Here is a 27,167-nt window from a genome sequence, read left to right on the forward strand (position 1 = left end):
GGCCCAGATGGACAGGGCAGTGAAAGCAAGAGCTGAACAGGACCGAAGACCCAGAGTCTCACTCTCCCCTCCCCTGCCCCACAGTCATGCCAGGGCTGCAAGGAGCAGGGAAAATGCTGAAAGCCACTGCACCTCTGCTTGGTCTGGCACTGCAGACCCAGGTCCAGTCTATCTGCCTGATGCTGAATGCAAAGGGGCCTGGCTGGCACTCTCTGTGCTGGCCTAGAGCCTGGCAGGATGCTGATTTACGGGACAGCACTTAGGAACACACAGAGCCTCATTCTGCACCACCAGCACTTCAGCCCTGGCTGGACAATGGAGGCACCAGCACTAATGTAGCACACTCAGCCTCAGAAGGCGTCTAACTGGTATGGCTCAGCACTCTGATGCTTCAGCTAGAATAAACCAGGCCAACATTAAATGGATCAAAACCTGCCAGTGGACAGAGTTCATACTGCAGGGCAAATGGGGAACCATCCATGAGTGGCTGCGTGCCTCATGGAGTCCCTCAGGGTTTGCCCCTTTATCAACAACCTGCCAAGAACACAAAATCCTCATTAATGCAGTGTGCAACGACAAGAGACTGGGGGAGACGTGATAATGATGAGAGCGGGTCCCTGATTCAGAGCAGGGTCTGGACTACTCGGTTGGTTGGGAACAAGCCGGCGGCCAGTGTGGGGTCATACATCTAAGGATAAGAGGTCTGACTCACAGCGCTGTGCCTTGCAGTTGCAGGATGGAGGACTCTCTCTTGGGGAGCAGCGATGCTGAGAAAGGCACCATGGATAATCAGCTGGACATTAGCTCACAGCCTGACACTGCCCCCAAAAGGGCTAATGCAATCCTTGGATGTTTAAATGAGAACTTATCAAGCAGGAGCACTGTTGGGACCATTCTTCGAATCCCACAGCCACTTTAGGAGCAATGCTGATCAATTGGGAAGGTTCAGAGACGAGTTGCAGGAATGATTAACAATCAGGGAAGTTTCCCTTATAGCAATACCCTCCACCAGCTTGCACTGCTTAGTTGAACCAGGAGAAGGTTAAGGGGCAACTTGATCATGGTCTATAAGTAGCTTCAAGGGGAAGGGAAATGTAATAATGAAGAGCTCTTCAGTGCTACAGAACAGTAAGATCCGTGACTGCTAGTCAAAACCTGGCAAGAAAGAAGACACAGATTTTTAACTGTCATAGTAATGAACTGCTGGAACAACTTACCCAGGGCTGTGGTGGATGCTCTGCCTCTGAGAAAACCTTAAATCATGGTTGGATGTATTTCTAACAACATCAGCTCTGCTCTTTTGAATGAGGCAGCTACATGCACCTGTGTAGAGGGCCGTATCACCCTGCTATTCTGAGCAGCACAGGGTATTGGGAGATACAGCCCCGAATGTGCCAGAAATGAGGTTATAGGAACATGAGGCAGAATTCAATTAAGGACTCCCTAGACGTATTGGTGTCACTGCATGGCAGAGTGGCCCAGTGGTGCAGGTCTTGCTGTGTGTGTATGGGCATGCAGGGAGCCTGTGCGGCAGTCCAGGTCTGTGCTGTGTCTCTATGTGGACACCTCGCTCACACAAGGGGCTCACAGACTAAGCGTTCTGCCATGTAATTTGTCAGCAGGAGCCCAGTCGTCATTGGAGACTGTGCTAATGGGACCAGGTTCACGCATATCCAGAACCAGTGGGAAAGCTCGTCCTCCCTTTAGCAGCTCAGTGGTGAAGGCACTCACCCAGGATGGGGGAGACCCAAGGCCAACCCCCCACCTCTCTATTTGAGGACACTTGAACCTATGTTGCCATCACCATAAACCTGGGATAGGCTCTCTCAGTCTGTCCTTTTGAAGCTGGAGTCATGTTGTATATAGGGCTATTAAATATTCATTAGCCCTGAGCCAATGAGGGAGGTGGCCTGCCTCTTTAGCGTAGAAGTTGTTGCACTCATCTGGAAGCGGGGAGATCTGGGTTTTAACCCTGGTCCCAATAAATTATTAAGTATGTTGTACTAAGTGCACATCTCTGCTGATGACCTTCCATCACAAGCCACAGCTGTGCCAGCTATTGCTGTCTGGATCCTGCAGTGCCATTCCCCCCAGTCCTGTTACCTGGCCACTATTCCAGCTCTGCCTCACCAAATTATCCCTACCTGAGGGCCCTCAGTCCTGACCCATGTCCCCTCTGCTCTTGTACTTCTGGGCCTCTGTTCACACAATTGTACCAGTGCCCCTCAAACTGGAGCCCACTGCTACACTGCTATCATGGGCTCTTGACACAGCTGATACCCCACACTCCTGATCTATGGCCACCACTTCTACCGCCTCTTAGGGAAGGGCTACCATTTGCTCGAAACTTCATGACAAGTTTCTGGTAGAGGAGATGCACCCTGGGCCATCAAAGACCATAAGCAGCCCTCCCAGCTTGGTTCATTTCTGCCCCACTGTCATGTAAGGCATGTCAGGTTTCATTTCCAGCTGGTCCCCCCCACCTGTCTCCAGGCCAGGAGTGGGGTTACTGTTTTCCTTGGCAGGTGTAAGACCATAAACCCAGATCAGAACTGATTTGAGCATTACCACCATCAACTAAATAGTGACAGCACTTAAACAAAGGGAAGCACAGGCTCTGTGCCACTCCCCCCCCTCAGGAAGACGTGGAGAGATGCAAAAAAGCCATTATTGATTGTGATGTTACTTCAGCTCCAAATTGCAAAATGGCCTCCTCCCTCCTATGCATTAGGGGCTAATTTTAGAATGGGATGAATTGATAATGTGGTTATGTTCATCATGCAAACCATCCCATTTCCCGTCGGAGGCAGCCACACTCGGCTGGGAGCCTGCCTGGGAGCTGGGCTTGTCAGTCTGCCCTTGGAAGACTGCAGTGAGGCTGAGCAGGTCTAGTGGTCCCTGTAGCGCCCTCTGAGACCCCCTGCCTCCTCCTCTCACCCCACATGGGAGAGAACCTCACTGCAAGGCTGGCCCCAAGCTACTCCAATCCCACTGGCTGGCTAGCCAACGGCAGCGTGCAGCTGGGCTCAGTTAGGATACAGCAGCTAGAGGTTTTCTGTTAAACAAAGCAGAGGCACCCCAGAAATATGTGCCAAGTCTGTGTCCCCCAAATGGGAGCATGGGCTCATGTTCATTACCCCAGGCTATGAAAAGTGGCCAACTCCATTACATGTGCATGCGTGCACAGGTGTGGGGGGATGTACATGAGCATGTGTAGGTGGTTTCTGACACTCATGCATTGCCTTGCCTAGGTGGGTATGCATGCCATTGTGTTTGGTATAACCATGTGTGTATAACTATGTGTGTTTCCGCACAGGCACGTTGTGTGTGTGGGTGTGAGGAGCAAATGACACAGGGTTCAGCACCAGCCAGCACCCTGAGCCTCAATGACATGTTCTCAAGTGCAGAGACCCAGTCCCAGGTAGGGGCTGCAAACTCACTGAATCAATGGCCTTCCTCCCAGGTAGGAGAATTGGGCAGATATATCCTGGTGAAGTAGGCAAAAAACTGATTACAGTGCCTGGGAAGCTGACGGTAGGTAGGACTCTCCCAGGGAATAAGTCTCTAGTGCATTCAGGTTTCACGTAAGCCAGTGCAGAAGGGTGATGGACAGCACAGTGCTGCTCCTGAGGCTGGGGAGCCAAGATGGGGAGCATGAATTTTCTTGTCTCACATGAGGTTTGTGACCAGTTAGGAAGCACCAGCAGCCAGGAAGGCTCCTGTACATGGCCTTGTCCTGGGATCCTTGGACCTGCCCTGTGCTGGTGAAGAGCTGCAGGGAACTGCCCCACTTCCAAAGGGTCTCTGGGCAGATCCTTTGGCTTCAGCTCCCAGGTCCTCATCAGACCCAGGGGACACCTGATGGGCTCTGTGTCCAGCGGGTGCTATGCTGCCTCTCTGCGGGCTGGTGCAGACAGGTAGCAGCATTCAGAGGAAGCTGGGCCTGGGGCTGTGAAGACTTGGAGCCACCATGGGCTTTATGGCTTTGCCTATACCTCCCCTTGTGCTGCCCAAGCAAGACATGTTTTCATCCAGCCCTGCATTAAACAACCTGGTGCCGCCTGCTTCAGGCAGGGAGGGGCTGCTGGCAGGATCCCAGCCTGGGCCTGCACACACAGCCAGCAGAAATACTGCAGATCGCCTGCAGCCAGGCAAGGGAATTAGTGAGGACAGAGGAGCAGTGAGTGGGCAGGAGCCAGGGGCTGGGAGGCTGGGAGCTCGAGCTGCCTTGGACTGAGCCCAGCATCTTAAAGAGAAACGCCAGGGAACGTGCACACGAGACTCCTTCGTCCTTCCACCTCACTCACCTCTGTCCCTGCTTCCAGGTGCCCCACCACGTCCTGGCTCAGCTCTCACTATCCTTTGAAGAGGCTGGGCAACCTCTTATGTAGCAGCGGCTACCAAGTAACAGATGCAGACCACGCAGATGTCCTGTCTCTGCCTTTACCTCCACGCCGTGCAGTGACATAGGCTGGGGGGATAGTTAATAAACAGATTCCTACAGATAATCCATTAACCTGCTTCCTCCTGTCTGACACCACAGACTCCATTTACAATCTCCTGGCCCTTGCCTGGGGTGCTCAGGCCCTCTGGATTCCTGAGTGGTCGCTTCTGGACTTCCACATGTGGGCTTCTTTTAAGGGCATTTTAACTTTGAATGAGCTGGGTCTGCAGTGCTTGGCTACAGCATTCCTGTCTATGTTTTACCTTGGGTTACTGATAACATCCCCTCAGACGTAACGCCATCTGAATGGAGATGGTGCTTGGGATTCTTTTTGCAATATTAAAAATCCAAATGTAAAGGGGACTGTGGCAGAAATGCCACCGTCTGTGTCTCTCTCCAGAAACCTGTCCCTGTCAGCTTGGGACACTGGGGTCGAATTCCTAAGGGAGGGGGATTTTCCTCCCTGCCTACATGACAAAAGCCTGGTGCCGAGGGGGCGGTCCCTCTGGTCACCTGAGTGGGGGAGGGAAAAGCCCCTGCTCCTCGGCCCAGGTAACCAGTGATGCTTTTTAAATTGGTTGGCTAGTGGCCAACACTGCTGACTTCTATTGGACTGGGCTGCTGAGGTCAGAAAGGCGATATAAGGGCCTGGTCCAAGAAGAAGGAGGAGAAGCCATTTTTCCAGCATGGCACAAGTGTCAGGACACAGGGAGAGAGTCTGATCCATCTGAAACGCTCTCTCTGGAAATCTCCGAGCCAGATCTCTACCATTTTCTGAATGATACTTGTAAGTGTTTCTAGAGCTAGTCAGCTCACAGTGATGCATTTGCGTCTCAACCGGCTACCTCAGCCAGACAGTTTTGCTCAATGGTAATCCCTTGATAGTGCTCTACCTCTTACCCTATTCTAACCCTACCCTTTGCAACCAATACAGTTCTCCTTTGTGACTGGTGTAGGAGACTTATTGAGGGTGGGTTTAATGATGCCTAGGAGGCCCCTTGGGTCTGCGGACTAAGGGAGACTATCCGTTTTGGCCCCCGACTTGGGGAGGAGCCCCAAGTGCTTGGATTGGGTTGAGTACCTGTAGGACTATTAAGCCTGTGTTTCCCCGAGGACACAGGACCTAGAAGGTCCCCTCTCGGGGTGGTGGCAGCACGTTACCCCCGGACTCTGCGGTGGGGCTCGAAAGGGGCGCCCCTGGGGAGACACGTGGAGTCCGGCAGGCGGACGGGCGTGGTGAGGTGGGAGGCTCAACACAGGAGCTCCCCTACTGGCCCGCCACAGGGACCCCATGAGATACTCCCATGTGATTGCTGCGGTGTGTAGCTGATTGGTACTGCTGACCTCAAATAGGTTTTACGGCTTTAATATTTGGCAGTAGACTCACGGGACAACCAGGACAAAGATATCTCCTGTTTAGGACTGGTGAGCCAGGCCTGGATTAGGTCACAACAACAGCACTAGGTTTCCAAAGTCACTAAGGTGTCTGCCCTTAGCTTGCAGTTTCTGTGCTGGGGTAGAAAGTTGCCTGAGGGAGACCAGCCTGATGTAAAGAACAGAGCCCGTTCCCTACAGGTCTTCCACATCCTCTTGTCTCACCTCCCATGGTAGTACCACCCCAGCGAGAAAGCCCATAAACTGCAATCTGACATGGGGCAGGAGAAAAGTCAGCCCAATAAAAGCTATCAGCCAAAAAAAATTCTTGTTTCTTGCAGAATTCTTGGACCATCAGGGCTACAACTTCTCTCTGACACTGCCATTAAAGGCGCTGGCAGTTGTGGGTATAGAAGCAAATGCAGAGGTTTGAGTCTGTTTTAAAACTACGGGCCATCGTAGGTGGTTTAAGCTGTGGATGTAGAGTGATGCAGGTGGCCTCACTGACAGCCCCAATTGCCCCAGGAGCATGGGCAACTGGTGTTGACTTCGTCAGGGTGGGCACATGCCCCCCCAGTGACCAGTCAGCAATGGGGGGGGGGCCCCCCCGCCGGCCACCGGGAGCCGGGCCATTCCCGCCGATCGCGAGACGGCCAATTGCTGCAGCCGCTTTTGAGAGTGGCTGTGGCTACTTCTGGGAGTGCAACGGCGCGCCAATCCCCAGCGGGCACTTGCAGTGGGGGCACCGGAGCTCCCACCTGCCCCCCCCTCCGCCGCCCGTCACATAAACAGCAAGCACAGCTGGTCAGGGGGTGCACCGGTGCTTTCAGGGGGGTGCATGTGCACCCCCGTGCACCCCTTGCACATTGCCACTGCCAGGAGCCTGCAGCCTGAGATAACTGATGCTTCTAAAAAATCCCCCTGACTTCTTGTCGCTGAACAGTTTGGCTAAGGGAGGAACCGAACCAGTCGGGGTGGTGTGTGCACAAAGCCTTGGTAGTGCAACTTCCACATGCAACCTCCATGGAACTAATTAGCCCAGGGCCACGTGAGTCAGCAGGCCTGGCTTGGATCAGTTTATCTTGCCCCAGACTAAAAGAGTTCCTGGCAGAGCTTGGGGGCTGCTCCTCTTTAAGCCCAAAGGGAATGCAATACAGCTGCAGTAAGGAGACTCTCACCTTCCCCTCTGAATGAACCGCTGGATCTGGTTTCACAGGAAAGCATTCCCCAGGGTCTTCTATTGTTTCAGTGAAGTCTCCCCTTACTTGGGCAAGTCTGCCTCTCTGCTTGTTTTTGGCTGCCGGTCAGCAGCCAATTCTCAGCTCGGGGCTGGTGTCATGTCTGTACAGAGCTGTCACCCTGCAGATGTTAGTCCTGCGTGACAAACTCTGTGCATCCCTTATGTGCACACCTCCACGGAGATGCATGTTTCCAGAGCTGGGGTGTGTGTCCCTTGTCTGCATATCACGGCTGGTATGAGTGCTTGGAGGGTTGGGAATCCAGGTTGTAGCTGTATTGGTCTAGAGGAATAGGCAATCAGGACTCGTAGTAGAGGTGGTATCTTTTATTAGGCCAACAAGATTTTTGCAAAAAAAAATTAAAATCTTTAATTGCAAGCTTTTGGGCACAAACACCCTTCATCAGGCATTGGAGAAAAGATTGTAAAAGTCCTCCTGGGTCGAAATGAAAGTTCATATTTCATAGGATTTCACAGATTAATCAATAGATAGAAAGCTCCTCTGGGCAGTCAGTTTCATAGATTTCATAGACATTAGGGCTGGAGGGGACCTCGGAAGATCATCGAGTCCAGCCCCCGCCCCAGGGGCAGGAGGTCAGCTGGGGTCATAGGATCCCAGCAAGATAAACAACCAGATGTCTTTTGAAGGTGTTCAATGTAGGTGCTTGAACCACCTCCGGTGGCAGGCTATTCCAGACCTTGGGGGCTCGGACAGAAAAGAAGTTCTTCTTATGTCCAGCCTGTGACAGCTATGCAGGAATTTGTGACCATTCAACCTTGCCATCCCTTGGGGTGCTCTGGTGAACAGACGTTCCCCCAGATCCTGATGCGCACCCCTGATAAACTTATAGGTGACCACCAGATCACCCCTGAGCCTGCACTTTTCCAGGCTGAAATGTCCCAGAGCTCTCCGCTTCTCATCATAAGGTCTGTTTTCCTGACCTCTGATCATGTGTGTGGCTCTTCTCTGCACTCTCTCAAGCTTCTTCACATCGTTTTTGAATTGTAGAACCCAAAACTGGACACAGTACTCCAGCTGCGGCCTCACCAAGGCCGAGTACAAGGGGAGAATGACATCCTGGGATTTGCTTGAGAAGCATCTATGGATGCAAGCCAGCACTGTGCTCGCTTTACTAGCTGCAACATCACACTGAAGGCTCACGTTCATCTTGTGGTCAATCCTGACCCACAAATCCCTTTCGCTCATACTGCTAGCCAGCCGAGCCTATAAGGATGCTGCGGGTTTTTCTTCCCAAGGTGGAGAACCTTGCATTTTTCAGTGTTAAACACCATCAAGTTCTCATCTGCCCATTTCCTGAGCCTGTCAAGGTCAGCTTGGATCACCCTCCTGTCCTCAGGTGTGGACGCTTTATCTCAGAGTTTGGTGTCGTCGGTGAACTTGGCCAGTCCACTTCTGATACCAATGTCCACATTGTTGATGAAGATGTTAAACAGTAGAGGCCCAAGGACAGAGCCTTGAGGGACCCCACTGGTCACAGGGCACCACGAAGATTAACTTCCATCAACCACCACCCTCTGGGTCCGACCACGGAGCCAATTGCCCAGCCAGTGGATCATGGTGAGACCGAGGCCACAGTTAGCCAGTTTTGCTAAGAGGGGATCATGGGATACCAGATTGAAGGCTTTTTTAAAGTTAAGATATATGACATCAAACTCTTCTCCCTTGTCCAGGTGATAGGTCACCTGGTCGTAAAAGGAAATAAGATTGGTCAAGCAAGACCTACCCGCAACAAACCCGTGCTTGCTATTCCTCAGGATGTTGCCCTCAGCCAATCTGTTAAGAATGGCCTCTTTGATAATCTTTTCTAAGACCTTCCCCAGGATAGAGGTCAGGCTGATGGGCCTGTAGTTTGCCGGATCCACTTTCCTCCCTTTCTTGAAGATAGGCACCACATTGGCCTTCTTCCAGTCTTCAGGCACTACACCAGAGAGCCAGGAGTTCTCGAAGATTCGTGCCAGGCGATGGGCTATGATGCTCGCCAGCTCCTTCAGTACCCTGGGGTGTAAAACGTTAGGGCCGGCTGACTTGAAGGTATCCAGCCTTTCAAGGTGTTCCTTCACAAGGTCATCATTGATGGAGGGCAGAGGATCTCCCTCACCTGGGCCTCCCTGTCCTGTAGTGGGCAGGGGCGTCCCATGGCACTGATGAAAGACCGATGCAAAGTACACATTTAGCAAATTGGCTTTTTCCTGGGCGTCAGTTGTCCCATATGATTTAGCAGGGGTCCAATGGTGCCCTTGCTTTTCCTCCACCTCCCCACATATCTGAAAAAAGACTTTTTGTTGACCTTGATACTTGTAGCCAGTTGGAGTTCAGTTGCAGCCTTGGCTTTCCTGGTTTGCTCCCTGCAGGACCGGACCAGAGCATAGTATTCCTCCTTGGAGGTGGATCCAGTCCTCCATCCTTTGTAGGTCTGTCTTTTTAGATGCAGGAGGTCCACTAGTTCCCTGGAGAGCCAAGCGGGGCTGCTGTGCCCTTTTGCTGCCTTTCCTCCGAGACAGGATAGACTTTGCTTATGCATCCAGGATAGCTCCTTTGAGGAGCAACCACTCGTCCTGAACTCCCATCGCCTTTGGGCTGTGGCCCTTTATGGCCTCACCGACAAGCCTCCTGAGCTTGTCAAAGTCAGCTTTTCTGAGGTCGAGGACTTCTGTATTGCTGACTGACTTGCCAGCTTTATGGCGGATGGTGAAGGTGATCAGCTCATGGTCACTGTCACCCAGCTTCCCTTTGATCATTAGGTCACTGATTAGTTCGTCCCCCATTGCCAGTACCAGGTCGAGCAGTGCTCTACCTCTCATCGGCCTGTAGACTTCTTGCGTCAGATAGAGGTCATTCACACATGAGGTGAAGCTTTGTGACTGCTTGGATTTGGCCGAGCGCTCTTCCCACGAGATGTCTGGGTAGTTGAAGTCTCCCATGACAACCATGCACTGGTCAATTCCCTGGCAAACTCCTGGTCAAGGTGTTGATCCTGGGTGTGTAGTAGACTCCCACCATTGTGTCCCCTATGCCATGTTCCCCACGGATTTTAACCCAGAGGGTCTCCAGTCGTCCACCCTGGGCGCCAATGTCAGCTTGCTGGGATGCGTAGCTTTCCTTGACATAGAGAGCTACATCCTCGCCCCTTTTGTCCACTCGATCTCTCCTGTACAGGGTACAGCCATCTATACCCGTGGTCCAGTCATGGGTGGAGTCCCACCAGGTCTCCGCTATCCCTATGACATCATAGTTATTTATGTTTAGCAGGAGGACCAGTTCCTCCTGTTTCTTCCCCAAGCTCCTGGCATTCATGTACAGGCACGCAAGTGTCCCTTTGGGGGCCCTTGCCTTGCCTGCAGCTCGCTCCAGGGCTGGGGCAGGGGTAGGCTCTTTTAAGTGCCTTGGCCTGCTGGCTTTGCAGGGGTTGTTCAGCGGGCCAGCAGCGGCGGTAGTTCCCCCGTCCACCAGCAGGCTTAGTTTAAAGCCTGGTGGAGCAGGTCAGCCAGTCTGGCTGAAAAGAGCCTCCTCCCCAGTGGAGTGAGGTGGAGGCCATCCCTTCCCAGCAGCTCGCTGCCTCTCCCACCGACTGTGGTCATGGAAGCTGAAGCCTTCCCGATGACACCAGCACTGCAGTCTTTGGTTCACTACCTGGATCCTCCTCTCCCTCCTCAGCCCATACCCGGAGACTGGGAGGATCAATGAAAACACCACCTGCATACACCACCTCCTTAAACCCCACTCCCAAATCCCTGTAGCGCCTCATGACCCGGCTGGGAGCACTCCAGGGATTTCCCAAGCTCCTACCCTCTGTTTCCTGGGGGAGAAGGGTCTGGCAGTAGGAGTCGATTTCCCACTCGCAGTCCCTGATGGCACACAGGCTCTGGACTGTGGCCTGGAGCTCCTCCAGCTGGTGCGCCAAAGATCCCAGTAGGGAGCAGACCTCACAAGGGGAGGTGGCCATGCTCCTGGGCCCCGAGCCTGAAAAAGGACAGGCAGCCCCTGCAGCCGAGAGCCAGGGGCTTCGTCTGCGTGGAGCCCGGGACCACGGGTCCGTCTGGGTGGAGGCCTCGAGGAGCTGGGCCGGGGGCGGAGACCCCAAGGGGACCCTTGGGGTGCAGCACTTGCCCATCTGTGGCATGCTGCTAGTAGGCTGGCTGTGGCTGGGACTGTCTACCCTGGGGGGCTCACGGGCAGGGCCTCGGGCCCTCCCGCTCACCCTCCTGCGCGAACTCAGCGCTAAGTCGCGCGCTGGGCACAGGAGCGCACCTGTTTGCGCAGCCTGTTCGCAAGGCTCCGGTCGCACGGCTCCCTCAGGGGCTGGGCCAAGTAGGAGCTGGGGCAGGGTGAGACCCTCCTCGGCTCCACTTGGCCACGCTGCAGCCGGGCTACGTCCCTTCCACTACAGGCCCCGCTTACCTCCAGCTGGGCTGGGGGTTGACAGGGTGCTCCATGGTCACTGGGGGGGCTTCAGGGTGCGGGGGCACGATGGGCTTACACCCATGCGGCTCACGCCGGTCCCGGGGCCAAACTGAGGTTTTTTTCCTGTTCATAGCTGATGTGAAGCCTCTCACCTCCTGTGATGGTGCAAAATGGAGGGTTGGGAGCTACCTGTGTCTTGGTTTAGCCGTGTAAAAATGTTTCCACATGAAGGGCAGGGTGATCCCCACTCTGTGTCCACAGGCCCTCCCTTCCATAACTGTGGTGTTTGCTTATAAGGTACCAATGCAGTAAGAGAAAATTGGGCAAGGGACCAGCCCCCTCCATAACCTGAGGACTGGAATGACCCTTGCTCCAGAGTGAAAGAGGAGGCTGGGGACAGCTTGAATAGGGGTCCTCCCAGGGCTGACTTTGCATTTTGCTGCCAAGCTTCACAAAGTCCCCGCAGTGCAGTGGTGTCCAGAAAGGCACTTAAGAGGGGACATGAAAGCAATCTTCAAATACCTGAAGGGCTGCCATAAAGAAGAGGGAAAGCACCTTTTCTCTCTTGCTGCAGAGTGGAGGATGCAGACCTGGGGCGTGAAGTTGCAGCAAAGTAGATTTAGGCCAGATATCAAGAAAAATGTCTTTAGTGTTAGAGCAGGGATACAGTGGAATAGACTCCTAGAGAAGCCGGGGACTCTCCATCACTGGAGGCGTTCAACAAGAGGTTGGACAGCTGCTGGTTGGTGATGATCGAGGCGTCGCTATTCCTGTGCTCTGTTATGAGGATTCCCCAGGCGTCTGGGCTTTGCTGATTGCTCCCACTGCTCGCCTTTCTGCTACATGTGTCAGGGTGTTTTTCAGCCTTCCTCAAAAGCACTGGGTGTTGACTACAGCCAAGGCTGAGGACTTTGACTGGGGCTTACCAATGCTCCTGCTAGGGTCCTGGCTAGAGGGTCTTGCCCCTCTGCTCTGGGTCAGACCAACATGTCATTGGGATCAGGAAGTAATTTTACCCCATGATCAGATTAGTATGGATTGGGGGGTTTGTCTTCCTCAGTAGTGGGGACATAGCCTCTACCTGGGATCTCTTGGGTGCATATTAACAACCTTTTATAGAAGAAGGACACTAGCTTCCATGGTCCCCCTGCTGTACCTGGGGCAGGTATGGTGGTCTTGTATCGTGTCAGGGTTGACAGTAGTTTTACTAAGAGATTAGATTATGGATTTGTACAGCAGGGTTTGGACAGGGCTGATCCTGCCTCAGGCAGGGGTTGGACTGGATGGCATTATCTACAAATGCCCTCACAGCCCTTCTTCTGGCACCCAAAGTCTAATTAACATTCACCGTTCTACCTGTTGCTGGCTTTCTGGCCCTCATGCTTACAACATATGAGTGTGGCGATACTTGCTTCATCAGCAGCTGAGGCAGCCACAGGGATTAATGCAGCCACTGCTTGCTCTTCTGCTGCTACTCACACAGTGTGGACACCACCCACCTCTCTGGGAGCTCAGCGTCCTTCTGCAAACCCTGCAGGCTAGACAACCTGGCTCTGCCAGCTGGATTCAGCCCATGGGCTGTATACTCCCCAAGAGTAACAATAGCAATGATCCTCAACAGTAGTCTGAGTCATGAGCAGCAGCAATGGTGCAGGCCTCCCTAGGGAGGACTGTTGTGCTGTAATCTCTGGCAGGGGTTTCCCTCTCCACCACCTGTCTTTGTGGCTGGTGTAGGTGCTCGTTAGTGTCCCTGGAAGGCAGCAGCAAGCACCGGTGTCTGGGGGAGGTGGTGGAGCCCCTCTGGATTTGCTTTGTAACAGACCAAAAGAGTCCCTTGCTGCAGGACTGCCTCCTGCTCTAAGGTGCTCCTGGCCCATCCTGAAAAGGAAGAGGAAATGTTGTGCCTAGCAGTTACATGAGCCTTCCTACCTACTGGGCTCACCTGTGTGAGAACCCAGTAGCAACAACTCGCCCATGCTGCTGATAGCTACTTGTGGGGGGGAGTGGATACTAGTTCTGTTAAGGTTTCCCCCAGGTCGGAGCTCAGCCCCTATTGCTGCCATCCAGTGCCTGGTGGAAGGAACACAAAATTAAGATTTCCTGAAACAGAGTGCCCAAGGCTGTAACAGCGTTCCCAACAGTCCCATCCGCTGCTTTCTCTTCACCCATTACTGAGCCAGTCCTCCAAAACAGTCCCATTTTTTTTTTTTTTTGGTCTAAAAAGGCCCAATTATGGGTACTGGCAATTCATGAATGTCTGTTTACAAGGTGAATGACCCCCAAAGTAAGAATCCTCTTCAAAAATCGTCCTGTGTACAAGAACAAAACAAATGTGGGCATGGCAGAGCCCCAAAATACAAAGGCACGTCAGTCAGGAACTGTTTCTGATAAAAGGGACATTTAAGGAATGGGATCGATAGCACAGGCTTAACCCAGGTCTCCCCAAAATAAGTGTCCCCCCCACCAGTAGAAGGGGAAAGCCAGCAGGGCACACGTGCTGGGGTGGAAACTGCAGTCTACTCGCAGTTCCCTCCCACCTATCATGTCTCAATAGAGGAGGGACAAAAAGCAATTTCTTAATCAGGTACAAAATTTAATATAGGTGTGTGTGTATATATATACACACACACACACACACACACACACACACACACACACACTATATAAATATATATATACACACACACACAAATATATATGAAGGTAGTGAACTAAAGTGAGTACTTACAGGTTATAAATGCATATAACTGTAACTATATAGACACCCAAATGCAAACGGTAAGCATAATGGCCCCAAACGATATGAACAGATAAATACAACAATAAACAGCACGCTAAAATACAAGGTATACAGCTAACAGTTAATAAACACTCCAAAATGCACAGCGAGTATCAAGCAATCACTAACACTCCAACATATGAGACGCACGAGTTTTCTAGCAGTTCCCCTTCTCTAGGGGATCTCTTCCTCCTGCCTCTTTATTGAGGCTACCCTCCCCAAGTGTCACTCCCCGGTGGAAGACCCGTTTCCCCACTGTCCCATGTGTCCCAAGGAGCCCGGTGGGGCAGTGTTCATAAGCTCCCTGGCCTGACTAATGTTTCTCCAAGGGAGAGCTCAGTTCCAGGCCTCGGCGGGGGGGGGCGGTGACATGACTTGCTCTCATGTCCCAGTGGCTCAATCCTTCTCAAGGGGAGTTGCGGGCCTGGGCTGCCTCATGCAGGCTCAGGGCCATGCCACTCTGAATGCTGCTCCTTGCACTCAGGAGCTGCTCCGTTCCCAGGGCCTTTTCAGACCCACTGCAGGGAATGGTCCCAGACTGCCCAGCCCCTCCATCTCTAGGGCCCTACGCCCCACAATGACTCACCCCGTGGTAGCGCTAGCTCCCGTGCCCAGCCTCACGCTGTGACTGGAGACCTGAGCCGCCTTGCTCTGGCTCTCAGGATCTCAATCTCTTGCAGACCCTCCATGCAGCAATGCCTGCACTGCAGCCTGGTCTCGTACCGAGTTGGAGACCCGAGCCACCTTGCTGTGGCTCCCAGGGTCCTGGTCCCTGAGGCACCCTCTGTGGTGGGCCAGTAGGGGGCGCTCCTGCGTTGAGCCGCCCACCTCCCTGCGCCGACCACCTTCCAGGCTCCGAGTGCCTCCCTGGGGTGCCTCCCGTCCGGCCGACCCCTTCCCTGGAGCACACCCGCTAGCCTGGGGGTCCCGCTGCCTGCACTGCAGCCTGGTCTCGTACCGAGTTGGAGACCCGAGCCACCTTGCTGTGGCTCCCAGGGTCCTGGTCCCTGATGCACCCTCCATGCAGTGATGCCTGCACCACAGCCCAGCCTCGTGCCAGGGTTGGAGATCTGAGCTGCCTCGCTGTGGTTCCCAGGGTCCCCGTTTCTCACAAACCCTCCATGCATTGGCACCTGTACCGCCTACCGCTTCTGTCCAGCAGTGGCATCTTTTGGGCTCTTCTGAGCAGCCGGATATACCCGCTGGGCAGCTCTTGCAGGTCTTCTTGGCCCCAGGACCTCTTCCTTCTTCTTCGTCCCTCATTGACTGCCCCATGTGCTCAGCACACAGCTGCTTATATCCCTTTTTGGGGCTCCACCCCCAGATTGAAAATGAACCAATTAGGGGGGCTGCAACTGCAGTTCCCAATCAAGTCCGCTCCTGCCCCCTCTTTTGGAGCAGAGGGGGAGCGGACTATCCTCCTGGCTCTTCCCCTGCCTGTCTCTGATTGGTGGGTTTTGTCCCACCAATTACATTTGAGGTCTTCTGAGCCCTGAGAGCCAGGCGAAGCCCAGCAAGCCCGCCACACTGGGATGCCACACATGAAAGCGTGAATGACGCATGCCCCCAGTGGCTGTGGGGGCACAGTGGCACTGGCGGTGGCAGTGGTGGTAAGCAGAGTCGTGTTGTCAGTGCCTTTTCATAAGGGGTGCACCGCCACGCTCAGGGGGTGCACCCCCTACGCATCACCAGTGCATGAAAGGCTTTGGGTCTGATTGCCAGGAATGCTCAGCCACATATGAAAGACTGGAGTAAGGAGAACCGAGCGGCTCAGCTCTGCTGAAAACTCAGCATGTGTCTGCAGTGGGGCAGTCAGGTCAGCGTTAGGTCTTCCTAGCTGGGCTGGTGGACTTTGTACTGAGTCCACCCTCCACTGCTGTTCAGTGCCAGCTTCTCGAGTAAGCTTTCCTTTGCCCCGAGGCCACAAAGGATGCGAAGAGCGCAGTGCTGTGCGGGGATCTCGGGGCGGAGGGAGGGAGTCTGCCTAGCAATGGAAATGTTGTTATGCCTTCAGTTAGGGGCAGATCACTGGCTGCCCAGGGTCCCCAGAAGCAGAAGCTTCCAGCTTTGGCCCTTCCCCACCTCGCCTAGGGAGAGTGTTGAGAAGTGTCGTCAAGACGGGAAGGCACCCCTCAGCCTAGGAAACAATTATTTTTACTCAATGAAAACTTCCACTCCAGTGCCTGGCACTCCATATTGGGCTGTGGCTTTGGCACTCGGCCTCATTGCCATGCTGTCCATGCCATGCTGCCTTGGTCTTGCAGGCCTGCAGGCTGAGTGAGATGCACTTGGTGACTAGAGCCTTTGGAAAGGAAAGGAGAGAAGGAAAGCCCATCCCATCTCCACAGAGGAGCTTCTCCTTGTCCTTACCTGGGCTATATGTGTCATCAAAGGGTACAGGTCTGCTCTGAAGCTGAGCTGCAGAGATCAGACATGTGCCAGCACCTGATGCACTCGGATCCAAAGAGCTCAGTGAGGAATTGCAGGGGAGGCCTGGGCAGCCCTGGTATAAATATACAGCTTCCCTCTGCCCAGGAAATGCTCCTGCAACACCAGAGCCATGCAGGGCACGTGGCACACTCAAACCTTCTCTCAGCTGCATGGCACAGCCTCCACCCTCAACTCAATATATTCACGTCCTTAACAGAAAGTATGACTCAACCATGTCTTTTTCATTAGAGGAAACCATTGTCTTGATTTGCTTTGCGTGGTTCTTCTTGATGGGAAGAAACCAAAAAAGAGCCCAGTGGATTTTGCATTAACTTTAATGAATCAATTTACAGGTTGCAGGGACTTAAGGAAATGCTGTGTTTTAGCTCCCTAGCTATGTATGATGCCCAGCCCAGGCACACGGCCAGCACAAAACCCCGCACTTCCTTTTGTCAGACTTTCATTTTTAGCACTTGGCATGGCTGGCTGCGATGCCATTAGGAGAGGAGAGGACTCGGGCAAGATTCGCTCTCTCACGTTCCACTTGAGAGCAGGATTCTTCTATTGCCAATGAGGGGTTTGCTAGGCAGGAGCGGATCAAGCTGCAGCTATGGTGGAAGCACCAGAGCAGGAGAGAAGCCCTGCCATCCTAGCAGTCCTGCTCTTGGGTACCAGCAGGTGCTTCTTCAGAAAGAGACCCTTGTTGTCCCTGCAAGCACAGCAGCTGTAGTCCTGTCTGCCTGGGTACTGGCCTTGTCCTCTGGGGTTTGTCTGCACGAGTGAGGATTCTCCCCTTTCCAGAGCTCCTGGTGCTGGGAAGGGGGTGGAGGGGAGTTCGGGGGAGCGGGGCATGGAGCCAGCACCTGCGTTGTAGGCGAAGGAAGAAAAAATTATTTGAGGGGGCTGAGCACGCGCACGCAGATATGCATGCCCACCTCCCCTCCCACCAGCCCAGCAGGCAAGTCTGTGGGAGAAGAGGTGGGGGGTGGGGAAAGGGCTGTGTGGGGGGCAGATTGAGGCCCCAGCGGTGAGGGAGTGGGGCAGAGAAAGGGGATGGGGTGAATGAGGCCGCAGCCAGGCTGGGTGGTGGGACACTCAGAGCCTGGGCAGCTCATCCAGGGGCTCCCGCTGCTGTGCACACCTCGGCGGATGCCTGGGGAGCACGTGCCCCCCTGGATCTGCGTGCGGGATGGAAGTAGCTGCTGCTGCGCTTTGCGCCCTGCTGCCTTGAGAGCTGCACAATGCCCTATGCATCCCGCTGCCAGGCAGGCAGGGAGCGTGACGCAGCCCAGAGGCAACAGGCACGTGACCTCGCATCTCTCCTGGGCCAGCTGCAGCGGTGCACAAAGCCCAGCATGCAGCTGCAGCTGCCTTCACCCCGCACACAGATTGGGGAGGCACATGGCCCCCAGGCCTCCGCCAGGGTGCGCACAGCAGCAGGAGCCCACCCACAGCCCTGGACAAGCATCTTGGGCTCCGATTGTCCCACCACCCGGCTTGGCCGCCCCTGCCCCACTCCCTCCCTCACATTAGGGGCCTTGATCTGCCCCTCCCCCGCCTCGCCCTCCGCCCAGCCCCTTCCCCTTCCCTTTCCCCTTCCCCTTCCCCTTCCCCTTCACAGAATCAATGGGTACTTATCTGCTGTGCTGGGCAGTCTGTGATCCACAGGCTGGGCTGTGATCCTGGCTGGATGCGTGCCCCTTCCTACCCCTGCTGCAGCCGCCCAGAGCCCGCGTCTGGGCTGCCCTGTGGCCTTACCCACTGCCCCGCGTTTGTGGGGGGCTGAGCCCTGTTAGCTCTGGCCTTCCGCCGCCTATGGTGCCACTGCAGCCCTGCTCTCATGCTTCCCTCCACAACCACCAGGGCCAGAAAGTGACTTTTCAAATAAAGATACCAGGGACTTTGATGTGATCACGAGACTTATTGGTTATTACAGTTGGTGCTGCTGCTGATCCTGCTGCTGCTGATTCTGTGATGCCTCAAGATGCTAACAAAGACCTGGGCCCCCTGTCCTGGGCACTGCATAAGGACACACTACCAGGCAGCCCCCACACTGGGCAGCTCACCTCTGAACAAACACAAGGAGCAAGATCACACTGCTCCAGGCCAGGCGAATGCTCCCTCTTGGGTGCTCACCAAACTGCTTTGAGAGGACCCAGCCACCAAATCCCTCGAGCTTTGAAGTGTCTAGAGTCTGGCTGGCATCCAGAGAGTGTCCCCAGCAAGGGGGTCCACAGTTTATCCCCCTCGGAGGCACAGTCGGTACAAGCTGGCAAAGGCTGTGCATGGCGCTCATGCATTTCGCCACCTCAGGCCCTGACCCTCCAGCAAACTCTTTCGAGGGGGTCGGGCTGCTTGGGCCCATCCCCATCACTGTGTTGCACAGCAGTACTTCGGTGCTCAAACATGGGGCCTTCGCCAGCTGGGCTGTCGTGACCTCTTTCCAGACTTCCTGGATGCCCTAACGTTTCCCTGGGGGCCCAGCTCCTTCCTGCAGGTTTCCGTCTCCACCTTGGGGAACGGACTCTGCAGTTGGTGACGGTCCCCTCTCCAGACTCCAGCTCCGGCCTGCCATCTCCCCTAGCAGCAAGTCATTGTGCCCCCTGCTCTGGCAGAGCCACGGCCCAGCGCCGCTAACCCAGCGTGCCTCCACAGCCACAGAGAGAGGAGCTACGACACCCAGCCACAGCCTGAGAACAACTCACAGGCTGCTGGTATTTGTCCCGACCTGCAGCTCACCTGTATCAGGGCGAGAAGCAGGGGCCAGGGGAAACAGAAACGTCACGGCTTGGCAGGATTCCAGCAATGGGGGTTGCCCGCCCCCTTCTTATTTTGGGGGAGAGAGGCGGCTGGGAGAGGAGAGAGGGCAGGGGATGGGGATGGGGAAGGGGAAGAAGAAGGGGCGCAGAGGAAGGGGAAGGGAGAGGATGATAAGTCTGCTAAAGAAGGCTCAGGAGTGCTGAGCATGAAGGGTCTCGAACAGACAGCGAGCAGCCAGGAAGAAAGCTGCCTGCAGTCACCCGGAGTTGGGGGCCAGGGGCTGCAACTGCCCCACTGCTGTACCAGGGTGCCAGAGGGCTCTGCTACAGCCCAGCTCCATGCCAGCACCGGCTGTGAGCAAGCCCAGCCAGAGCCCCCTGGCACGGAGCACACGGGTTCTCAGGACACGCCACGGCTGGGGCTGCCGCAGATGCCCGGGGAACGGGGAGCAGCTCTCACTCCTCCTCACTTGTGTTTCTCTGTTTGCTGCCTGTGTCTCCCAACTTTGCAAAATCTCCCTGGATCTCTATTTATATCAACGCAAGGCACAGGCTGAGAGCAGCAAACAGGCCTATTTAGGGAGGGCCAGGCTGCTATAAATAGCCCATCAGTAATTAGCTCCAGAACTATTTGTTAGATGGGAAAGCACATAAACAAGACTGGAAATGCCGTGTGGAGTTAACCAGCAGCGTTCCCAGGGCCCTGTGGGGCCCGACCACCCTCGGCAATGCCCACAGGGCGGGGCAGAGCCCGGTGCCACCTGTACCCCCCCCCCACACCCCCACCAGGTGAACAGCCAGAGAGAGCAGGAAGCAGCAGGAGATGCTGACCCACCTCCTCACAAGGCTGCAGAGGGAGAGGGATCACACCGCATCCCTCCATCAACGTGGACAAGGGTTTAAGGGTAAGGTCCAGGAGGTACCACTGAAGTACTGCAGTGCCCCCAGGTAAGACCCCGGACCCCAGGAGGGAGTTGCAAAGAGACATACAAGTGCTGGGCTCCCTTCATAGGCAGTGGGGGAGCACGGGGCCTCAAAGGCACTTTGAGTCCCAGAGAGGTCAGCGACTGGCAACCCCCTACGCAAGCCTGCTGTCCCAAGCACTTTGGGCTCAGCCCTCTGCACCCCTCAGAGACAGGGCTGCACATTAGACTGCCCCCTCCATGGAAGACCCAAGCCTGAGTCCTGTGGCGGAGGAGGCATGGGGGCCATTGCTTACCATTTACATCACAGCCCAGGCCAAGGAAGGGTACACCTAGGCTGCAGCCTCATCTCACCCTGAATGGATCCAAGTGGTCCCCTGGGGCATTTCCTGGCACGCCCCAAATCTGAAGGGGTAGGGCTATGTCTCTCTGTGGTCCAGAGGCAGGTGCTGAATGAATTTAGCTGCTGAGTGGAGATTTCCTGGCTCATCTTTGGACTTTGGTGGCTAAGAATCACCTGAGCCCCATTTAGGTGCTTGAAGGGTTTCTGAATTTGGCCAAAGTGCCTTGCAGCAACAGGACACTGGCAGTGCCTTCAGTCCCTGCTTTGCCTGTGGTGGGTTAGGGGTTTTGGTGGTTTGGGGCAATGGGCCTGGTAGTTGTGTGACATGGTTGCTTGTGAACTTTTATGAATAGGTTAGAGCAGATATTCTCATCCAGGGTGTCGCACCACCCTGGGATGCCCAGAGATCCTTCCAGGGTGCAGCTGAGTGTCATGCAGTGTTATTACTGTTATGGGTGTGCAAACATGGTTCAAAAAAGAAACCCAACCATTTCAGCTAGGAGTCCAGAGTGTTAAAGGATTGCTGACCTGTTGTGGCCTTTCTGAGTTCTCTGCAATAGGAAAAAAAATGGAAGTATTCTTTTTTCCATGGTCAAAAAATGAGTTAAAACTAAGCTGGCATTTTCCGAGGGGTGCATTGAGCCTATCCAGGGGTGCTTTGTGTCTAACAAGGTCGAGAACCACTGGTTAGACACTTCTGTCTTGAGCAGGGGCTTGGACTAGATGGGACCCTCAGAGGGCCCTGCCACCCTGGCTTTGCGACGACTCTACAACTGCGTGTGAGTCTGAGCACCGTTGCTGGGAGCAGTTTGCAGCAGCTCTGGAGCTTGGCAGTCCTACAGACCCTCCCGGAGGCAATGGCCAAGTTGCAGTAAGGCACCATGGGGAGGCAGCCTCTCGCCTGCGGTATGCCGGAGCCTGCCAAGCAGGGAACTGCACTTGGCACCAAGCAAACCCCCCAGGCTGCACCTCTTCCCAGGGGGCCTGCCACCAGCTAATGGCAGATCAAGCCTCCCAGCAGGGACACCGCTGCTGGTCTTTTTTTACCCAAATTAATCTTCCCCAGCTGAAGAGGACAGCAAGCCGACCTGCCACGACCTCAGTGCCTGTGGCTCTAGCCCCGTGCCTGCCAGGCAGGACGCTCGTTATTATAATTAGTGCCAGTGGCGAAGGACAAAAGCTTCCTCCCACCAGCTCCTCCAAGGCCTGGGTGATCCCTGCAGGCTCCAACTACTTGGGGGCTCCTGTGTCTCAGCCTTCCTGGGGAGATACTTGGCACGTGAGCCCAGGCCGAGGACACAAGGCATTTCAGGACATGTTCTTGCTGCTGCTCTCCCGCTCCAGCCATGCTGGCATTTGTAAGCCTGGCAGCCTCAGCACAGATGGGCTGGCACCAGCAGCCAGCACCACGTGAACTCCTGTGCCCCAGGCCCCTCTGCAAAATGGAGCTAATTTGCTGCAGTCTGCAGGAATTGCTAGAGTGACCTGCAGCTGAGACTGGCCAGCACCAGCTGGTGCAGACCCTCGGGCCCCTGTATACCAGACTGCCCAGAAGGAAAGCATGTCCCTTTCCACACAGCCGGGAGCTAGCTGTGGGTCTGGCCCAGGGAGGGCTTAACCTGCTGGGCCAGATTCCCCTCTGTCCTGCCCCTTGAGGGACCATTTCCAGCCACATGAAGCTCCTGGTGACACCAGCTCCCCTCTGCAGCTTTGGAAATGCAGGGGCCTCATGCCACGGGTGTCAGTGCAGCTCCTTCCTAGAGCTGGAAAGAGCCTCTTGGCCCCTGAGAGCCTGTCTGGACCACTCTGACCTGGCAGCACTTCCCACATGCCAGAGCCCCTCTCCTCCGCACCTCTCAGTGCCGTGAGTGCTCTCGTCACCTCCCCCCTGAGCGCAGGCGCCCTTGCACACACCTGCGCGCTTTGCTGCAGCCACCTGGATGTCCCGGGACTGCTGGGCAAGCGGAAGCCCTGCCCTTCACACAGGGTAAATGCAGCTGAGCTCCTCTGTGGAGCAGACAGCAGAAGCAACAGGAGCCCCTGCCCAAACTGCAGGCCACACACGTGATGGGCAGGGAGTGAGCCACACAGCCCAAGAGTCTTCCCAAGGGCGTAATGACCATCACAGGAGTGGGCGACTGACTGGAGCGCCTCTGTTCACACACGCATAAGAGCACACGCAGTTTGATCCCTGCTGTGCTCAAGGGATCAGGACGTGGTTCGCTCAAACAGCACCTGGCTCCATTATCAACCTCCTCCCCTAACCCGGAGAGCCCAAAGCTGACCCGTTGGGACAAGAGGCAGTGCAGCAGAGCTTCCCCCCGCCCCCTGAGCACCCTGTTAGGAGGGCCAAGAACCATGTTGATCTCCAGCATCCAAGGGCTCTGCACATGGGTGCAGCCAGATGGGTGCAGCCAGATGGGTGCATGCATCTAAGGTGCAATTCCATTTCCTGCTGTGCACCTGAATGGCAGCTCTCTAGCTTTCTGCTCCTTGGTCTGGGCTTTACACTGTGGGGACATAAACATTCATACATAGATTGAACATGTGCCTGGGAAGGTATGCTGATATATGTACATGCACCTGAGCGTAAGTCCTGGAAAAATGACAAGGGAATGACAGGAGCTGAGTGGTTGGGGCACGTGGCCAAGAAGCCAGAATCCCAGGTTTTAACTCCCTCCTTACCCAACAGAGAAAGAGGGAGAAGTGAGTCTGCATATCTCTTATTTCCCTGCCCAGTGCTGTCACCACCACGCCACAAGTAAGACATTGGCCAGCACCCTCTCTGCCACTCCTTTTGCAGCTGAGCTGCCCCCTGCATTTACTAGGCATAGGATAAAATGGGCAGAGGGCAGGGCTGTGCCAGTTTCTGGCTACATTTTTGTGCCTGAGACACAGGGACATGCCCAGAATGGGCCCACGTACACGCTGCCACCATGCCTAGCCCGTGTCTCACCTGCTGCACACCCTTAGTCCAGTCGTGCACCGTATGCATCCATGCTGCAGGGGAAGGTGAATTGCTGCCTGCAGGTAGGGGCCAAAAATGCCACTTGCACAGCTAGAAAGCACCAAGGGGAACAGAAGTCCAGCCAAGGCCTGTTTGAGTGCACACATATGCACCTGGGTGTTGCACTGGGACATGTGTGCGCCTTCGTGCATGCAAACATGTCTGTATGTGTGTGCTGGTGTCCCTGCCCATTCTGTGTGCGTGTCTGCGTGACAGCACGTGCATGTTTCTCTGCATGTTGAGTGCATGCCTGCGTGTGCACACATAGGTGCAGCAACGCTGCTATCAGAGGGTGCTTGGAGCTGACGTGGACGCAGCTGAGTGAGGCTGGGTACCAGCGACACACTTAACAACCTGGAATGGGCTGCCCGGGCAGGTTCTGCAGCTGGCACAAAATCCTGTGCACCCCAGCTAGCTCAGTAGCTGCCGCACCCTGCATCGCAGCTCTGCCCTGTGCCTGGGTCTGGCACTGTGCCCATCGGGCTAGGAGCTTGTGTGAATTAAGCTCCCCACGGCCAGATCGTCTGCTCTCTGCCTGGAGGAGCCAGTGAACGCCTGTTCCCAGCTCCCTGTCACAGCCTCCCTGCTCAGAGGCACCCCTGCTCCAGCCGGCTGTCCCTGTGGCTTCCTTGCGCCTGTGCAGGGAACGGCTGCAACCCTCACTGTGTGGACAGCAGCGCTGAGGCCCTCCATACACAAATCACTGGACACAAGCGTTGGTGACTTGTTCTTCATGTCCATTTTATTAGTGCAATTATGCTCCTTAATACAGCCCTGCATATGCGCAATGAGGAGCAGCCAGGCAGGCATGATTTACTCCCGGGAGATGCTGGTGGCAGGCTTGAAGCCACAGCATGGAGGCTTCCTGAGCCCTGGGCCCGTGCCAGCCCCACCCACTTCTTAGCACTGATCTCAGATCATCCGCCTGTTCCCTGCCATCCTGTGCTCTCTTGGCCTGGCTCTCGCTGCCTCTCTGGTGCGACAGACTGTGCCTGCCCCCAGCTCCACCTGTTCATATGCTGCCTGCTACTGGAGATGCGTTTAGAAACCAGGAGCAAAGCAAACTGGGCACGAAGCAGGGACCTGATCCGGGGAAATTGCAGGGGAGTAGGGGGAGCCCCTGTATCTGGCACAGCCTGGGCTCAGCAGAAGGCTGGGGAAGGGCTTGAAACAAAAACAGCTTCCTCTGGGCCAGGCACTGAAGAATCAGAGCCACCATCGTGTCCCCCCCCGCCACACAAACAACATCACTGGGCTAACACAAGACCCGATTTTGGGAGGGAGATGGCAGCCACATGCCTGGCCAGGAGCTCCCTCTAAAAGGCTCTACTTTTTTTCCCCAGAGTCGCGGCAGACAGGAAGCAGCAGAGCAACGGAGGGAACAGAAGTCCCAGCAAAGCCGTTTGTTCTGGCTGGCTGAGTCAGAGCTGGGCTAATTTCGACTGACGACCCGCAAGGCAGTAAATCAAACTGCCCCTGTTCCCTCATCCTCCGAGGGGAAGGAGGTGGCAGAGGCGGGGGATGGCTGGTGCAGTGAGTTACGCTGGCCTGGCCTGGCTTCCTCAAGGGCTGGGGGTGAGCCCAGAGAGCAGGGTCTATTGACCACTGATAGCCAAGGCCCAGCCTAGCTCCGTGATGCTGGCCTGGGGCAGAAGCACAGGTCTCCGCTGCTGGGGCCCTGGCGTGGATGGGCTGATTTAAGGCTAAGGAAGGGATAGGGGAGAACTGGGCACCCCCAGCAGAAAGGGTCAGGGACATGACCTGCTCTTTTGCTGCTTGGGAGCTTTGCAGCCCCAAAACTGCAAGCGCTTCCATCTGGCAGGCGGTACTTCTGCAAGGGGAGTCTGGAGGAGGCTGCCAGGAGCTCAGCTGGCTTTTTGTGCCTATCAAGGACAGGGCTAGGAGTTACCACCTCAAGCTGCAGCAGGGGACGTTTAAGTTGGAGATTAGGAGGACTGCGAGGCTGGTCAAGCATTGGAACAGGCTTCCCCGAGATATAGTGGAATCTCCATCCCTGGATGGTTTCCAAAGCAAGGTGGACAGCCACATGGCCAGGGTGGTTTAGTCAGGGCTGATCCTGCCTTGAGCAGGGGGCTGGACTGGATGGGGTCCTATACACGTGCAGGGAGCCAACTCCCTGCACTGGAAACGCAGTGCGTCGGAGCAGACTCGATTAATCGTCAAGGGATTAATCGAGTGTGCTGGAGCACAGAAATAAATGCACTCCAGCAGACATGTGCATCAGAGTCCCTGCACTGAAAAATGGCAGTGGAGCACTTTGAACTAAAGTTCATTCGATGAGCTTTTAATTAACACGGCTCACTAATTAAAGCACCCCCTACGCCACCCGGAGCACGTGTAAAAATACCAAAAGTGACTGTGTGAGGTGCCTTCCAGACTGACTTTCCTATTCTCCTATGGCTGCAGTCAAGTTCTGAGCAGGCACCGTGGATTTTGCTCCCTTAAGCTCCAGAGCTGCACACCTGAATGCAATTGGCTCATGACAGCTGCTCTGCGACTGACCTCAGCTCCCAGACAGCCCTTTGGGTTTGGGGAAGTGCCGCCACCCTCACCAGGCTCTGGGAACTCCGGGCTTCCCCGTGTGGGCAGGGCTGCAACAAGGCGCACTGGGTGAAAGCATTTCTTGGTGCAGAGGTGCACAGCGCTGGCCACCACGGCCCTGGGCAGTCTGGGCCTTGGAGTGTGTCTTGGCCTCTGGCAGCAGGACTTCTCCTAGCTTGTCTCATCCGCTTCTCTTTAATTGAGTTCTGCTGAGTTATTTCATATAAAAATGTAATGAGCCCTGCGTCAGCCCCTGTGTCTTCAGTAGGCCTGTAAGAAGCAGCTAGTATTCGCTTTGGATTCGGAGTTGGCCGATTTGGGGCACAGTGATTCGATTTGGTGATTCGAATCACTGTCCTGATTTGATCTGGCCAAAACTGGCCGAATCAGTCAGGCTAGGCCCATCCCCTGCCCCTCTCCCACCCTGGCAATGACTGCCAGCCCACCCCAGCTCCCGGCACTTGGGGGGAAAAAAAGCTCCGGCTCACCGGGTGCTGCCAGGCGGGGGGTTATCCCTGCTGCCCCCCACTGTCCCATGCTGCATGGGGGGCTCTGCCATGAGCCCCCTGACCCCCAACCCCCCCATGGGTGCCCTGCCTGGGCCAGATCCGGCCCTTTAATAAAAAAAACCCCAAGAAACCCCCTAGACTCACTGCTTCTGCTGGCGGGGGCAATCCCCGCTGCCACGCACAACATGGGGGGCTCTGCATGAGCCCCCAAAGCCTCAAGGCTCCTGCAGGAGCAGTGAGTCCTGGAGCTGGCCCAGGTGAGGCACCCAGGGGGGGACAGGGGAGTGAGGATGGGGGGTCAGGGGGCTTGTGCAGAGCCCCCCACACAGCCTGGGGCATTGGGGGACAGTGGGGATCCCCCCCTGCCCAGCAGCACC

The sequence above is a fragment of the Alligator sinensis genome, unplaced genomic scaffold (assembly GCF_000455745.1).
Source record: "Alligator sinensis unplaced genomic scaffold, ASM45574v1 scaffold553_1, whole genome shotgun sequence".
Lineage (NCBI taxonomy): Eukaryota > Metazoa > Chordata > Crocodylia > Alligatoridae > Alligator > Alligator sinensis.